The sequence below is a fragment of the Bidens hawaiensis genome, unplaced genomic scaffold (assembly GCF_021521415.1).
Source record: "Bidens hawaiensis isolate Kalapana, Puna unplaced genomic scaffold, B.hawaiensis_p1.1 tig00041073_1, whole genome shotgun sequence".
Taxonomy (NCBI): domain Eukaryota; kingdom Viridiplantae; phylum Streptophyta; class Magnoliopsida; order Asterales; family Asteraceae; genus Bidens; species Bidens hawaiensis.
In genome coordinates, this window is record NW_027497253.1 from 84,763 (window position 1) to 103,542 (window position 18,780).

At 40.5% G+C, this 18,780-nt stretch overlaps 1 pseudogene across 1 annotated transcript; it reads right to left on the bottom strand.

Annotated features, from left to right (window-relative positions):
* Positions 1-4,660: 4,660 nt before the first annotated feature.
* On the bottom strand, positions 4,661-18,096 carry LOC143592580 (AAA-ATPase At2g18193 pseudogene; annotated as a pseudogene). Its single transcript, XR_013145947.1, has 3 exons — positions 17,786-18,096; positions 16,889-17,642; positions 4,661-4,963 (listed from the first exon to the last, which is right to left on the bottom strand). The product of XR_013145947.1 is annotated as an AAA-ATPase At2g18193 pseudogene (transcript).
* Positions 18,097-18,780: the final 684 nt, after the last annotated feature.

An 18,780-nucleotide genomic window follows, 5' to 3' on the forward strand; every position in this document is an offset into this window, starting at 1 on the left:
TTACTCAGCAATCAAATCGTTTGTTATTAATTCCGCCTTTATCAAACGGTTTTCTTTCTAAATATAGCAACCCGTCATTAACTCTCTTGTCAACACATTATTGTGTGAGTTATGACTTGATTTGTTTAAGATCTATCTACAATCGGGGACCTGACAAAATTCATCAGTATTGTAGCCGGTTAAGAAAGCATGCATTGTCGTCGAGTTGCGAGAGGAGTTTGTTATTATTAGTGAAAATGAATATGATGATAGTTTGATTTTAACTTTACTAGAGATTCTGTATGGATTGTGTAATGCCCCAATTACAAGTAACTGGATGTTGTACAGTTTGTAACGTAAGGGAGAAATCGTCCGTTAATAAGCCTACAAGGTGTGAATTGCCATTATGTGATTCTTGATTTGATGACTTTGGGAACATGTTGTACAATGGAGTTTCCTTGAGGACCTAATTGAAAATGGTTATCACAATCCATTTATTTAAACAAAGGTTCCTCCATTCCGTCCTCACCATGCACAAACCGTCGTCAATGAACAGGAGATTCTTGCGGTCATCTCCAATCTCTAGTTCAAGGCAATTCTTCACCTGGAGTTGTTAATTTACATTCTAGATTGATAGTTTGAACCATAACCTCGTTTAGTAACTAGTTTACGTTTGTCGTACGTGGTAGTGTTGCGGTTGTTGTAGGAATCACCTTCGTCCTTCTCGACTTCTGTTGCGTGAGTTCAACGCCTGATCGTTATCCTTCAGATCTGCAAGTAAGTCTCTCAAACTTGATTTTAGCATGAAGTTGATCTTTATCATCTCAAGATCGGTTCTCATCAACATGCAGGATTGTGGGTTATTTGTTAATTCGCCCCACTATTTCAAGGATTCCAATCATTCTCATCTAGCGACCAATCGTAATCAGTTCCAGGTAAATATTTTGAATCGTTACCAGTACGTTGTTATTTAAGCACGGGTCATGATCAAACTCGTTAGTTCACACTGTGCGTGATTGCATGACTCTGACTCAGTTACTATGATAGTCTGCTAAGTAAACGATAAGTCGTTACATCCTAAAATCAGTAAAATACTGAGGTGGGCTAACCGGGTCGGAGACATGCAAAAGAACCGAAGGGCGGTGTGAACGCTGTGAAGAGTGTCGATATAAAATAGAAAAACCAAGTTATAATGGTGGTTTTGATTTATTTTCTTGAACTAGGTTCATCACCTGATGCATGCATGAAGCCCAAATAATAGTCCTAAGCCATGCCATGCATGGAAACAGTATGGTGAAGTTGGGTTCGTTCATGCCCGTTAAGCACAATACGACTTATTCGGGTTACGACTAGTCATGTGGGTTCATGGTTGCCGATTCTGAATGAACCTTGGAGCAACCAGGTGGTTAGAGCATGTAGTAATGTGATGCACTATATTATTGCAGATTCTTATTCCTCGCGGGTTCGTTGTCCGTTGACTCTAGCTCCTCGTTAATTCGTGCGATACATTAAGGTGAGTTCTAGACGCCCTCTTTTAAATGTTTTAATGACTTTAGGGCTGGTATATATATATATATATATATATATATATATATGAATGTGTGTTTAATAAACTTGGTTCTTATGATGACAAAGAGTTATTTACGTAAGTGGTTTGATGATGACAAATGATTATGGAAATGTAGTATGCATGGTTCATGAATATTTTTTTTAAGGTTTCCACATGTTAGCTTAAATGTTCATTAAATGAGATTTATGATGAGGAATATGTATGTAACAGTTTATAAACATCTATAAGTTTCAAGGAATTGTGTATAATTTGTACACATGACATTATGCTCGATGTTATGATTTTAACGGCCTTGCACAGGTTGGGTCAAACTAGAAGAAGTCCATTCACAAGGCATTAGAAGAAGGCATTAGAAGAAGTCCCTTCACAGGGAACTAGAAGAAGTCTATTTACTGGGCACTAGAAGAAGTCCTCTAACGATGCTACTACTTTGTGTTTGGCATCTTTGTGGCATTTCTGGACCCACAAAGACCCAGTACTCCGGCTATTTATATGTTATGTTTTCCTTATTTTTACATTTGTTTATTCTATGACGAGTCATAGTTTAAGTCTTTTACGATGATTTTGAAAACTAGAGCTCACTCAGCAACGCTGACGTTTTCCATATATGCATATCAGATTGATTTCAGGTACTTGCGAGAAGGTCTGAACCCTCTTGGCTGCATTTGGAAGTTATCCGTTTACCGTCGAACTGGCATTTCATTTAGTCATTCTATTTCTTGTATTTGAATTTGGTTGGTTTATCGAACCATATTTTAATTTCCGAATTGTAAGACTATTTTCCGGTGCAACGGTTTTCGTTTTAATATCAGCTGAATAATTTGCTTATGATATGCCAATTGTATGGTCTCCCGGGTTGTGGCCTTTCAGATTGGCATGGGAGCGCTCTTGGCATCTTCAAGCTGAAGATGTAGTTAGAAGAAATGTAAGACAATGCATGTGTTGAGAAGATATAAATGTATATATTTGTTTTTGAAGCTATTTTTTTAAGTAACTACATAAATGATTAATGTTGGTTGCCATTACAGGGCCTGACGCGACGCGCAAGTCCTTAATCCTAGCTTGGATTAATTTGAAATATTGTTGCGGTCGTATGCAAACCTAAATAGTGCCTCAAAATTTGCAAATTGCTTGCTAAAGGATGCATAAAAAACACCTTTGGTGTTCAATGGTTTGGCCCAGTTGACATTCTCCACAGGCCCAGTTGGCATTCTCAAACCTATATAATTCCAAGTACCCATTAAAACCCGACCCGACCCATATGTTACTGGTTCGGTTTAGCGTTTGAGATTGTTGGGTCAATTCTAAACCGTTACTCACCCCTAAAATATGTTAACATTTTGTTAAATATATGCCATTTAAAAAAGGAATACATCCAAACGAGGTTTTAACTAGAACAACAAAAGACCTAATTCTTAAAATCACGATATAATTTTAGTCTTCTTAGTTTCATGAAGTTCATCTTCTACATTATCTTCCATCTTCTTTCTTTTTAAAAATTTGACAACCCCTTCCAACACAACATCCACATCATCAGATTTCATGAGTTCTGTCGAAGCACGAGATGAATCTGACCTGATCCATGACAATGTTTCCACGGATTTCGAGATGAACGAACCACGTCTTGATCTTCTTCTCCGGCTGCTTGGGATCTGCAATGACTTTTTGGGGGTGTGGAGGTGACCGCTAAGAAATCTCGAGGACCTCTTGTTCACAGACACAAAAATATGGTGGTGGCTCTTATTGAGAATCCCCTCTTCATAAGGAGGTGGAGACCTCCTTATATAGGGAGCCTCATGGCCACCATCATGGTACCCTAATGGCCCTAGCCCAGTTAGGGTTACCTCCACAAAACCCCCTCAGCCCAATAACATTGTATTAGTCCATATAATAAAATAAGCCAAACATAATAAATTTAGGGTCGTAAAACCAGGTTTAGTACCATACCCCTACAAGCCCCCCAAGTCCAGTGTTGCTCCTAGGCGTGCAAGCGTTTAGGTGGAGCGCTGGACTTTATAAGGTGAGTTAGGAAATGAGGCGGTTTTTTTTTTTTTTTCCTTTTCTTCGGCCTTGTCTTTATTGTCTTCGAGTTTTAGGAGGTTTTCTCCATGATGGTGACATGTTGTGATCTTTATGATAATGATGGTGCACTGGCATGAATAAGATATAGCACGTCGAATAATAAAAGCCTGCGCGCGAGGCGACTTACGAGCTATGAGAATAATAAAGCTTGCGCGCGAGGCGACTTATGAGCTATGAGAATAATAAAAGCTTGCGCGCGAGGCGACTTACGAGCTATAAGAATAATAAAGCCTGCGCGCGAGGCGACTTACGGATTTATGAGAATAATGAAGCCTGCGCACGTGGCGTCTTACGAGCTATAAGAATAATAAAAGCTTGCGCGCGAGGCGACTTACGAGCTATAAGAATAATAAAGCCTGCGCGCGAGGCGACTTACGGATCTATGAGAATAATGAAGCCTGCGCGCGTGGCGTCTTACGAGCTATAAGAATAATAAAAGCTTGCGCGCGAGGCGTCTTACGAGCTATAAGAATAATAAAAGCTTGCGCGCGAGGCGTCTTACGAGCTATAAGAATAATAAAAGCTTGCGCGCGAGGCGCCCTATGAGCTATAAGATGATGATAATGACTGGCCCACAAGGGCCTCTTCTGCGCAGGATGATTATCCCGGCCTGTTTTCAAAATAATAATGGAGGCAGCTTGCGCGCGAGGCATCTTACGAGCTATAAGAATAATAAAAGCTTGCGCGCGAGGCGACTTACGAGCTATAAGAATAATAAAGCCTGCGCGCGAAGCGACTTACGGATCTATGAGACTAATGAAGCCTGCGCGCGTGGCGTCTTACGAGCTATAAGAATAATAAAAGCTTGCGCGGGAGGCATCTTACGAGCTATAAGATGATGATAATGACTGGCCCACAAGGGCCTCTTCGGCGCAGGATGATTATCCCGGCCTGTTTTCAAAATAATAATGGAGGCACAAATGGCCAGATAATAATAATGATGTCATAGGTGCTTGTGCGGCTCGTAGGCGAACCTGTAAAAACATGTCAACTAAAAGTGGATGTATTGCATGAGGCGTAAAACCAGGTTTAGTACCATACCCCTACAAGTTCCTCTGCCACCTTGGCCGGTGTAACCTTCTTGCATTTGATCAGCTCATTAATTTCTTTAAACCCCAAATGTTGGTCGTGAATATTAAGGTAGTTTGCCGCTAGTGTCCGAAACCCATCCATCGTCAAATACGACATGGGAATATGCACATCCATCCGCCCTGGTCGGAGCAATGCCGGATCAAGTCTTTCTTTATGGTTCGTCGTGAATATTATTATTCGTTCATCCCCACAACATGACCATAACCCATCTATGAAATTCAAAAGCCCCGATAAAGAGAACTGCAAATAGATTGAAACTTGAAACAAAATTACACAATGGTGGAACAAGTGTAAACGACTAGCTAAAATCTCAAATCATACAAAGTTTATACGAGCTCGAACATAACAATAAGCTCATTAATAAACAAGCCTTTTATATTTATATTTACTAAATTTATGGTAAAAACAACTAAATAATATATACTATATATAAAACTTACTAGACGGTTGTTTGCGTGATGCAACGGGAAACGTAGACATTAGTAATCACGTGACAAGTTGATGGGTGTTCATTGTTCAATTTGAAACCGTGAAAACCGGTCAGTGGTTTGGTTTCACGGTTGATTTTCTCTTTAACTTTTGGCCAACCATTTCAATTTTCAACGTGCTAGTTTCGGTTATTGAAGACAAAAAAAAAAATGTTACTAACGGTTTGCCTCAAGGTTTGATTTAAAAACCATCAAAACAAGACCGCATGCACCCCTACGTAACATGTTTTTTTAACTGAAAAAACTATAACAATATTATACTCAAACTAAAAATAATAAATTCTCATTTTTATGGTGCAATGTTTTTTTATAATTATTAAAGCATGAATAATTATTATCATTTAAAAATCATGGAGGAAGTTGGGTTAAAGGTGAAAATAAAAAGAATATATAGGTAAAAGATTAAGGGCTATAGTAGTAATTGTTTAAATTTTCAAAAGCTTATTAAAGTTAAGGGGACAAAAGTGTAACTATTTTTACTGAATTGAGTAATGTTTTAAAAACCGGTATTTTACTCGTACCAGATTAGACTAAAAAATGATATAACCGGTTGAACCGGGTTATATCAGAGGTTCAACTATTTGAATAGTTTAACTTATAATTTCCTATAAATGTAACTTCAATTTAGAAAACAACCCAAAAGTAAATAATTCCATAACAAAAAATAATTAAAAAGTTTATCCATATTAAAAAAATAATACAAAAGCACTCAATTTAGAAAAAAAAATTAGTGCTAAAATTTACACGTTTGAATGCTAATTGTTGGGTTAAAAGTAATTTTGAAAAAATATGGTCCGCGAATATCAAAAAAAAAATTCGGAATTAAAACCGGTTTGCCGGTAAAAACCGGTATTTTAGAAAACACCGTCGGTACGATATTCTAACAAACCCGTCAAAATACCGGGCTCAAAATACCGGTCTGTTGTGCGAAATCCAATTCAACTGACTGGTTTGAATCGGTTTTTAAAACACTGGAATTGAGAGTTTACATGATAGTTATATGCTTCAAAGACCCTTTTGAACATGCTTTGTGGGTTGTACCTTATATATTAAATTTTACATTTTGATTAAAAACAAAGTGTCTTGATTTGCCCATATCTCTCCCATTATATATAGTATAGATATAAATTAGTAAAAAATATAGTAAATTAATTATAAATATATATTTATAATTCATAAATAATATACAACACTTACAAAAATAATCAAACTAATTAGTAAATTAGAAATAAATCGAATTTGAATCGAGTTTAAGCTTAATGACTAACACTAGCCAAACTCGAAATTTAAAAATAGAGTTCTAAACAAGTCAAACTTGATCCTAATTTAGCCCAGGCTTGCGTCGCCTCGTTTTGCCAATTGAAACAAAAAGTAACTAATAAAATATATAAAAACTGATTTTTAATACCTATCTAACTATACTATTAAACCAATATCTAACTATATTATTAAACCAATAAACTTTAACTTAATATGGCCTCTTGTTATTGGTAGAATCTTAAACTTTCCATTTTTATTTATCACTTCTTTATTTTTCATGTGAATAAAAAAATTCTAAAATAAATTAAAATACTAGACAATCAATTATTATTAATAATTCATGTGATTAAAAAAATTCTAAAATAAATTAAAATACTTGGTAATCAATGATTATTAATAAATATTAAATATTTTAAAATCTGATCAAACATCATAATTAACCTATTAATTGAATTATGATATTAATTATTTTAAATTAATTATTCTAATTATTATAAGAATTCAAAAAGTTACTAAATAATTTCATTTACATTATATAAATCTTATGATTGAAAACCCTAACCTTTTAAATCTCTCTCTCTCTCTCTCTCCTCTCCCTTTGTTTCCTCTCTCTTTCGGCTTATTTCTCAACTGTCTCCTATATTATGGTAATGGCCGATTTTGTTATATGTTTTTTCGGTAAGATTCTATTGTTTTCCGGTGATGTTTTATATCTATTTAGTTGTTATATGATTTTTTTTATAATCTCTTTATATTGTAAATCAAAATCCACGATTGAATTGATATGTTGAAGTTATTACGGTTTTCCGGTAAGATTTTATATTTATTTTAATTTTTATACTACTTTGTTATAACATCTTTCTATTTTATATCAAAATCCAATATTGAATTGATATGGTGAAGTTATTACGGTTTTCCGGTAGGGTTTTATATTTTTTTAATTGTTATATGATTTTGTTATAATCTCTTTCAGTTGTATATCAAAATCCAAGAGCTAATTTATATGTTAAAGTTATTACGGTTTTCCGATAAGGTTATATTTGATACTCTTATCATATTATTCCTAATGTTATTCCGGTAATTATATTTCATACTCTATTTGATACTATTATCATATTATTCCGGTAAGGTTTTATATCAATTACAATTATTTTTGTTTTTCGTTTTTGTTTATATTTATATTAATAATTGTATGATTTTTCTTATAATCTCTTTAGGTTATATATCAAAATCAAAGATTCAATGGAGATCTTCACTATTTCGTTTTTCCGGTAACACGATTCAAATTTTCCAGTTGTAAATTATAACATCAATTTAACATTTTTTTCACATGATTCAAATATTTCATAATTGTAATTTATTTATTATGTGATATTAATATTAATATTTAATTTTATCATTTCAGGTTATTGCCCTCCAACTTGATATGGCTAATTTCATGGATTAATGATTGTTTGTAAGATGTCTTTCATTTTTGTTTAATATTGATTTATATTTCTGTTAGTATTCATGTATTTATTTATTTTTCACAATTTATGTAATCTTTTTCATATACTAACCATATTATATTCTATTATGTATTCAAAATTAAAGAAAATGTAATTTTTGGTCAATCAACGTCTTCCAATAAGAGTGGTAATTCAAACGGTTAGTCATTAATATTTTTTAGATACCCTTTAAATGTCTTTTAAGAATAAACGTGCAGATTCAACGCCAAGAGAATTACTTACTAGCATTTTGAACGGTAACATTTATTTTAAAGGCGTTAACACACTATATTGTATTAAAATATAATTTTTTTTAATAACTAAAATACAGTAAATAAAAATTAATATGTTATTAACAAAAAAAATAGGCATTTGTAACAGAAAATAATAAACGTTTTTTAATATATTTATTATTAACTACATTATACCTTTTTGATAAACAAATTTTTAATAACATTGAATGTATGTTTACACATTTCCTTTTTTTTCTATTTTCTTTTTTAGAAATGATACGAAACATAATTTTTAGTTATCCAATACTATTTTATTTTCTTAAAACCAATTAAAACATATGTTTTAACTAAGATGTGTATACGAATCAATTTATATTAATTCGAGGCGCAAAGATATTTCTCAATTATTTTTCTTACTTATATTCGGTTAACTCAATATATATTGTTTCCATACTTTGCAACAAAATTCACAAATTAGTTGTGGTCCATATAAAAAGTCAGTTTTTTGGTTTTTAAGTAAGATCATACCAATTATTTTTTTATATTTTAATTTGAACTAAAATTTTCATAAACACATTATGCTAAATAAAATCAAAAATACCAAAATTATTTTGACTTATAGATTACTTCTAACAGTCGGTGTGTCAATAATGTTACTAAGGAATATGGATCAGAAGAACGGTTTGTGTGGTGGAATTAGATTGCGAGTAATTAATTTGGGTAAACGTTTTGTTGTAGTAAAAGTTATTTCAGGTATTAATACTGATTATCACACTTATATAATTCGTTGTGGTCTAACACCTTCAAATAAGAAACTTTCGTTTAAATTGAAGATAATGTAGTTTTTTTCCAGTTGTGGTCTGTTTTGCAATGACCATTAACAAAAGTCAAGGTTAATCTCTAGCAAGAGTTGACGTATATTTCAGAGACCCGGTGTTATCTAGAGCGAAGAGTGGTGTTAAAATTCATATATTAAACAAGGAAGACAAAGTTATAAATAAAGAATAAATATGGTTTATAAGAAAGTCTTTTTAGTAGCTTATGAATTTTACATTTTTAATTTTTTGTTTATGTTTTCAAATGACATGTGTTGTTTGAAAATTTAAATATTTCCACCCGTGTTGTACACGAGTTAATAACCTAATTAATTATATAATAAAATAATTACACATGTATAAATTAAGAAACAAATAATAAACAAACGAGTTAAACTCGAGTTTAAAAACCACTGTCGTGGTTGAACCACGAGATTAGGAGGGGAGCTGAATGAGCCAGCTCAAGGTCAGTTCGACTTGAGAGATTGAAGCTATAAATGATTCAATCCAAAATTTGCAAGGGACATTGCGGAAGCAATTGCCCCGAGAAGTGCCAAACAAATGTCCAATATAGGCACATATGATGGTATATCTGACCCAGACGATCATTTGAACAGATTCATAGCGGGGGAAACCGTCAGCAATTGGACGGAACCCACGTGGTGTTACATGTTCCAAATGACGCTTGTTGGGGCAGCCAGAGCGTGGTTCGACCGTCTACCGGTCCACCACATCTACGATTGGGCAGACTTCCAGCAGAAGTTCAGCCAACGCTTCAGCCAACAACGAAAGTATACCGAAGAGCAATGGACGATCCTCAACTGCATCCGAGAGGAAGATGAGTCATTACTAGACTTCATCACTCGCTTCAACTCAAAGAAGCTGAGTCTGGGTACCATAAGCGAGGATCTTGTTCGCGCGGCTTTCATCCAAGGCGCTGAATACCCAGAGCTTATTCGCACATTGACGGGTAAAGACGGCATGCCATCCACATGGGATGCCATCATGACAGCAGCTAAACGCTTCGCGGAAACGGAAAAGCAACTGGGTAGGGATCTTCCCCAGAGCACAAACCTCTACACTCAGAAAACAAGAGAAAACAACGTCCTTACCGCCCCGACTAAACAAAAAGAGGAAGCTAGGTATTTGGCAGTCAAGGGTAAACTTTGACACCTCATCTGGCTCGCACCCTCGGTTAGGCGGAAAGGATAACATGCAGTTGTCGAACCGGAACTCCAGATGGACGCCACTCACCAAAAGCGTCACCGAGATATTCGCCACCGAGAGGCTCCCATGGCCAGAGGCTCCAATTATCCGACAGCGTCCAAACGCTGATCATAGCAAATCCTGTGACTTCCACAGGACAAAAGGCCACACCACCGAGGAATGCGTAGACTTGAAGGACGTCATCGAAGCATTTGTCAGAGATGGGAAACTCACACACCTCGTGGCGTAATGAACGCTGAGCAGGCTAATGCGTGTAGAACCCCAGTTGGGGAAAACACGAATGATACTGCAGCTTCAATGTTGGAGACTACATACTGCGTAAACAACGAGATTCCGAACCAGGTGCATATCGGCTCGAAAGGCTCGATGACACCCCCATCCCAAGAACATGGAAGGGAGCTCAATTACGCAGGCTGCATGTAGATCAATTCCAAACTTGTAAAGAAAAGGCCTAGAGCCACTTCTAATGGAAATGATTCTCCTTATCACATTGACGCTGATGGTCTTACATTTATACTTATGAACTTTCCACACTGATATGCCGGTATTCACCGCATAAATAAGTGGGGAAGTAAGTCGTTGCTTGTGGACGGCGGCAAAACCCGCATAAACACAAAAAACGGCAAAAATTTCTATGAGATGAGGACAACCTTCACGCAGGTCAGTTATAGGTAAAGTTTGGTCATCCCACTAAATGAAAGTGACGGTCCTACCCGCACAATCATGATAGAGGAAACTGAACATTAACCTATTGACAACCGCGCGTCGAAAGGTTTAACTTATTCAAAACTCTGATATGCCGGTATTCACCGCATAAATAAGTGGGGAAGTCGTTGCGTGTGGACGGCGGCAAAACCCGCATAAACACAAAAAACGGCAAAAATTTCTAAGGAAAAGATGAGGAAAACCTTCACGCAGGTCAGTTATAGGTGAAGATTGGTTATCCCACTAAATGAAAGTGACGGTCCTACCCGCACACTCATGATAGAGGAAACTGAACACTAACCTATTGACAACCACGCGTCGAAAGGTTAACTTATCCAAAACACTTGGAAAATTGCTAAGTTAAACTATAATATGCATGAGCAAGTCATATAACGTTTATAAAGCAAGTCATTAAGTGAAAGTGACGGTCCTACCCGCACAAACATTTATATTTCATAAAAAATTCAAACATTACAAGAATGGCCAGGTATCTACCCGCCTACAGTAATGTAAATCTATCCTAACGGTGGGAAGGGATCTCAAGGTTCAAACTTCAGGACCACTCCCTCCAAACCCACTTGAACCCGCACCATCAGTTGGCTGTGGCGGTTCAAGGAAAGTCTTGAGAATGGTTAGCCCATCATCAGCAGCAGCAATTTCGTTCACCTTCTCCACCACTGGATGCGGGAAGGCAGCATACTGGTTCACTGCTTGGTCATAGGCAGCTTCAGTGTCCACGTCAAAAAGAGGGAAGTTGGAAGGCGGGATGCCCTTCTCAACAAACCCCAGACCAAGCAGGAAACCGGCCTTTTCCCCATTCTCATGGGAAGCGTTGAGGGCTGCGCTCATGGCATCGTCATAAGATGTGTTCGTGAAGATCCGATGCACAACCTACAAAAAGAAAAAAAAATATATCAAAAACTTTTCTAAGTATAAAGAAAAGCGTAAAGACATTATGAAGCTACGCATACCTGCGACAACGCTTCTCGTAGAAGCCATTCCTTGGTGATCAGAGCTTCCTGGAGGGCAGCTTGAGCTTTGTCACGGGCGCGTTCGGCTTCACTTTTGTTAAGGTTGGCAAGCAACACTTCCTTAGCAGCAGCCTCTTCAACGCCCTTCAGCTTACGCTCAGTGTGGTCAAGCATACCCCTCTGGTCCAAGATCTCTTGGAGCTTCTTGGCGTCTTCCATGGCCAAGACATCATGAGCCTGCTGGAGCCTCTCTAGTTTGGCTTTATGCTCCTCATTCTCGGCGCGCAGAGGCTCAGCAACAGCTTCAGCTTTGGTGGCCCTCTCGGTCGCATTCCGCGCAGTTTCCTTAGCCAACCTAAGCTGTTCGTTAACAGCTTGGGTAGCCTTGGAACGGGCCTCGAGCCGGGCCTGAACTTCAACCTCGAGGGCCTTGAAGGCCTTTTCCTTCTCCGCAGCAATGGCGGAAAGTCTCCTGTTCTCCTCCCGGATAGCCCGCGCCTGGGCCACTTCCTGGCTACGCGCCACCTTTAACTTGTCGTTTTCACGACAAAGCAACTCGCTGCGCGGCTGCATCCGGGCAAGGAGAATCCGAAGCTCGTTCGTCAGCCTACCCTCCTGGTAGCTAGACATAGCTTCCCCCAACGCACCACTTGGGGCTGCGTGACGCGCCCACTCGACGCAGTCCACAGCCGTCCGAAGGGTTGTTCCCCGGCGGATGTTCCACCGCGGAACATACACCTCATTGGAATCCGAAACTGCAAAAACAAAAAGCAGTTAGGAAAAGATGATAAAAAAAAATAGGCCAAAATAACCCTACGCACTTGTAGGGTCGACAACAGGCCGGTAGCCGCCAAACCCATCACCCGAACCTAAGGGATATCCATCCAAGAGGTCAGGCAGATGGGAAGGAGGCAGAGATTGGCTAGAAGCCCCAACGCCGAACATACCTGATGAACCGGCCGGGGGCACGGTTGAAGCCACCGCGGTAGAGACCATCGGAGGTGAACTCACTGGAGGTGAACTCACAACCGTGGCCGCCGCTGCGGAGGAGCCCGCAGAGAAAATCACCGCCGGCTCAGTGAAGGATGCAGTAAAGATGGCACTGACAGCCGGCGGAGATGACGTCACAATTGGAACAGTTGCCTCAACGGGATGAGCAACTGAACCAACACTGCAAACAGGCGCAGCTGCTTGGGTCATCGCCTCGGGTAGGTTGACCAAACCTACCTTCGTGGGTCCAGAACTGCTCCTTCCCGCATCACTTTGGAATGCGGTTACATCCACGCCTGCATGAAGACAAGATATTAAAAACAATGGCGGAAAGAATTGCGGGTAAGATAAATAAAAAGTACTTACGAGTTTTCTTAATCTTGAAGGTTCTGACGGGCGGGGACGAACCCGATGGAACTGGCCTCTTCACGCCAGTCACCGTCGTAGAACTTGGTCGCGCGGAGGTGGCAGCTGTCTCAACCTCCAAGACAGTTGTCTCACCACCACCAAGGTTCCCTGCCGCCTCCTCACTTTCGGTCTCCGAGTCAGACCGGTTCCCCTGATCGGCAGTGGAGGCAACCTTCGCCTTGCCCTTCACGCCGGAAGCTTTCTTCTTCCTCACGAAGAAAGGACCATCTGCGGATTCCTCATCAGAAGATGACAAAATTAGAGAAACTCCAGCAGAGGTTTGAGCATGAAGAGGGCGAGGGTTAATGAAACCCTTACCTGGCCGCGTGGCGCTCAGAATTTCGTGGCCTGGCGGGTAGACCTCCACAAACCGATCCGCCGTTTGCTCCAAGATGGGCAACTCGTTCTCGTCGAGAGCACGAGTACCCAGCCGAGCGGGACCACCGCTCTCACGCGGTTGCAGAAGCGACTGCAAGTTGTTCCCCTCTGAAAATAAACAGAAACAGTTAGAAGAAAAACCCTAAATCAGCAAAAAGATATGAAGCATACCGTAAGGGATAGAGTTCAAACCGTATTCGAGGACGATGGGAATCTGTGGCGCCTCTGCCCCAGCATCCTTCCATACCCGGCTCATCCCAAGCATCACCATCCCAGACTCCGCAAAGCGGTAAACCGGAGTCTGGATCCGGGAGATCTTGGTAAACCATTCCGCCTCCTGGTAGTTGGAGGCGTGAAGGTTCGGGAGTGCCCTCCCGTTCTTGAATGTCATCGCAATAGGGACGACACGGGCAGAGATATAGAAGAACTCCCGCTTCCAAGACCGAAGACTGCGCTCGGTAGCACAGATCTTCAAACCCTTGATCCGAGTGATCAAGGTGTACCAGCCCTGGATGCACCTCCAGGAGTAGAAGGTCATCAGGCGGTCGACACGGGGCTCAACGCCCAGAATGTGGCACACCCATTCAAAGTGGCGAACCTTTGCGATCGCCATCGGGTGCACCTCCGTCAAATGTACACCGTGTTTCTCCAAAACACGGTACACAGACTTCGTCAATGGGAACCTGAGATTCCCATAGATGAAGAATGCAGCATACACCCCTATCTTGCCCTTGGGGGCATCGTGCACCGTCTGGTGAGGCTCAAGAAACTCAGGCTCGAAAGGCTCGAGCATGAACTTCTTGATGATGTACTGATAAAGGTCGATGGAAAGAGCACACTGGCACTCGCCAGCAGTACTCTTATCGTCCTTGTCAGACGCGGACACCGGATTCTCAGAGTATACGTCGGACTCCTCGGCAGTAGCCTCAGGATCACGAATGGAAGACATGTTGAGGATGGAAAGAAGAACGATTTCAGGAGAATGCTCGACAGAAGTTAGAGTATTCGCCGGAAATCGCTTAGAAGAAAAAGTGAAAGTGTGAGTTGAGATGCATCCTCTTCCCCCTTTATATACCCATCGCAATGAATGCGATGAATTTAATGCGGGGGAGACGGAAAAGCGCAGGTGCAATGAAACTATGACACGTGGAAAGAGCAAGCTGGCAACAGCTGTCGACAGGACGCGCGCCGTAAACTTCGCGCCCACGCGCCCGAAAACTCGCGCCCACACGCCTGAAAAAGCGTCTGGAATGACCATATACTGTCACGTCGCCATAACTTCCTGCACGTCCTGAAACTGTCAGAAGAAACCGTCGGACGACGCTAACGTCCCTTCAACAGTTTGGACTGTTCTTATCCTTTCACCAACTCTTCGAATTTCAAAAAGATTCAAAAAAATTCAAAAAGATTCAAAAGTAAGAGGGACTATACCCTCTTACCTTGGTAACCAAGTAACCGTAAGACAGGTGCGGGTACAGTGTCAAGGCAAAACCCTTCACATACTTAGCACCTGCAGGGAATTGAAGCCAAGAATACATTGGCAACCAAGTAACTATAAGACAGGTGCGGGTACAGTGTCAAGGCAAAACCCTTCACATACTTAGCACCTGCAGGGAATTGAAGCCAAGAATACCTTGGAAGTAAAGTAACTATAAGACGAGTGCGGGTACAGTGTCAAGGCGAAACCCTTCACATACTTAGCACTTGCAGGGAATTGAAACCAAGAAGGATCTTCTGGGCCATGCTTGCGGAAAGGGAAATAACATCCCCGCATAGCGGGAACGTTGAGAACTAGATTGTTTGAAACTCCAAGATGGAATTGGTTGTTTAACATAATTGATCACTATGTCTAAAACTACCAAAACCTCGTGGAGAATCTACACAAGTGAAACTCAACGCTCCTAACTTGCGAGGAGGTTACACACCTACCCGCATCATACCCAAAGATCAAGCAGAAAAGTCGGGAATTTCTGCACGTGACATTAGGAAACCCGCGGGAAGAATCCCCGCGGAGAACCTTAAAACTAAACCCTTTTCAAAACCCCTTGCTTAAGTCCAAAAGTTCACCTCACTTATTAATAATTCATGAGAAGAACATTGGACTGGTGGGACTTGAAGAGGTAGGTCCCAGCAGAGCCCAGTTGGACCCGCAAGACTCACCTTGAAGAGGGAAGTCTGCGCAGTTGGACCCGCAAGACTCACCTTAAAGAGGGACGTCTGCGCAAAGACCAGCTGGATCCGCAGGACCCACCATGCTCAGAGAGATGACGTCCTTACGCGCAGTACGCAAACTGTTCCCGCAGGAAAAGCCTCCCAATGGTGACGTACCCCGCCTGTTCCCGCAGCTGCGGATACTAGCCATCAGGGAAGGCTACCCGCACTAACAGCAAGGCTACACGCACAAGGCACTAACTCTCAAATAATTCAGTAATGTCACCTGAAGAAGGAATGAGCAAGCCGGGAATACTCCCGCCCAAAGCCGGGAATACTTCCGCCCAAATGAGCCAGTCCGTACGCTACTGGAGGATCTTTTGTACTATACCTGCCAAGGTATGGACAAAATATCTGACCAAAGCAGCGACAGCTCACTGACAACAGTACGACGAGGAGCACGCTCTAGTACTTAATGTCACTATCAGCCGCTGCCTACTCACCAACCTCTGTCGTGGCACGCACATAGCCTGCAGTTGGTGGAAAAGGAATAGTACACAGCCGGCTATGTCACTATCAGCCGTTGCCTACCCACCAACCACCAGCATGGCACGTGCGTAGCCCACAGTTGGTAGAAAAGGAATATTATACAGCTGGCTGTTCCTGCTTGGACACCTACCTTCGGCTATAAATACTCCAACACCTTGGAACGGTATCATTATCTTGTATCTTATCTGCTCTAGCTATTTCTCTTAATATACACTTATATTCAGAGCAATCTAGTCTGATTCTCACGCCGGATGGTGGTCACAAGGAGGTACCCCCCCTTCTCAGTGACGAGCTCACGGTGTCTGTTTTGCAGGTCATCAGAAGAATAACCATCTTGCCGGACCTAACCCTCGTGGGAAACATCTATTTAACCCCCAGATTATCCGTAATCTGCCCGGGGTCACTTAGTGTTTCTTCAGGAGGGGAGCTGAATGAGCCAGCTCAAGGTCAGTTCGACTTGAGAGATTGAAGCTATAAATGATTGAAATAATGGAAAAACTAACAATGGGATCACGACCGGGCTTAGCTTCCGGAAATTTGGAGGGAACATTCCGATCCGGCTACTGTATGCTACAATCAATATCTTCAATCACAAGTATAGAACGATTCGTTGTTCTTAACATCAGTTTCTTCAAACTTGAATCACCTCCAACCTGGGTCAACTGTAAGTCAAAGATATCAAACTTCAAATAATTAGCCATAGCCGCAATCAGGCTCGATTTCCCCGTCCCAGGCGGACCGTACAACAGGTACCCTCTCTTCCACGCCTTCCCGACTCTCTTATAAAAGTCCTTCCTTTTTATAAACAAATTCAAATAATCAATGATCGCCTTCTTCATATCCGGATCCATCGCCAACGTGTCAAACGTTGACGGATGGTCCAGATTCACGGACTCCTTGTTCCCGCCTGGTCCGCCCCCGTACGATTGAAGGTTATGTAGCTTCACCACTTTCTTTTGGTTCTGCAGCTCTTCTGATCTTGTAATTATCCATGGCAAGTACGTGTTTACTATTATGTCTTTGTATTTTTTATCAAACTTCAGCTCTATGTACTTTCTCTCCGAAGACAAGCCGCTGCCAGAGCTACTCTTTCCACCACCGAAGTCAAAGTCGTCTCCGTGGCCGCCGCCTTGTCGTTGTTGTGGCGGCTGCCGGACGTACGTCCACGTCACCTGAATCCCTTGGAACGAATCCTTTATCGACTCCGATTCGGCAAATTTAACACTGATTTGGGTTTCATTAGCGGATTTGGTGATCCTGTTGTTATTTATTTTATTAATAAGTAATAACAGAACGAGTACAATATAATATGTTAATAAATTTATAACATATCTTCCGACTATAATATAACAAACTCCTAACTAATACTAATAATAATATATTCTCTCTTCAATAATTACCTGAGACGTTCGGAATCAGGGTTGATTCGGGAACAAAGGAAGGATTCTGCGGCGTCGAACATGTGATTTGGCGCCATGCCGTCTTTTTCTTCGAGGACGAGAGTGAGTTTGGCGACATATCGGCGAAGTTGTCTAGGGAAGAACTGGTGGAACATTGTACGGAAGAGCATGACTGAGGTTGACACTGAAGCATACGCCGACAGCAGAGACGACGGTGTCGGCATCTCCGGGAATGTACGAGCGGCCATTCGTGTTGTTTTGGCATAAACAAGGGAGTCGAATATGTTATGTGTGTATTTAATGGTGAGGATTTAACGTATATTGTGGATGTTTGTTTTTTAGTTTCTTTTTAAAGAATTTTACTAGGAAACTTAAGGTGGTTTTTCGTAAGTTTTTATTATAAAGAATCATATAAATATAAGACGCTGAAAGTTAATCAATTAAATTTTAAATTAGGTTGAGGGGATAAGTGTTTTGACTTTTGAGTACGTTTTATTTAGTACAATAACATTGAATATTATTTATATGGGATTTGTTTTTCTAAACAAAAGTCATGTGTATAGAGAAAAGTGTTTCTGTTGTGCAGAGATCGTCATTTCCAGACTATTTGTTTTCTTGAATACGTTTCACTAAAAAAAACGCATGTATAAATTCTTCTAGGTACCGACTTAGCTCATTTACTTTTAAAGTCTTCTAAGGTCTGCAAAAGGTTGAACACCTATTGTCCACCACCATCCATCGTCTCCACAACCACCATCACCGTCCATCACGACCACCAACACCTACTACCACCGTCTACTATCATTGTCCACCACCGCTGCCCATCACCACCCACTACCACCGTTCATACACTATCATCAGTTTATTTTAACAACCTACAAATGCTAAAAAAAGTCTTCTTCTTCCAAACCATAAAAGTTTGGTCCATCTTTTCTACTATAGATGTCTGCAGATATACTCTATAGATTACAGATGTAGTCCACAAACTACATACA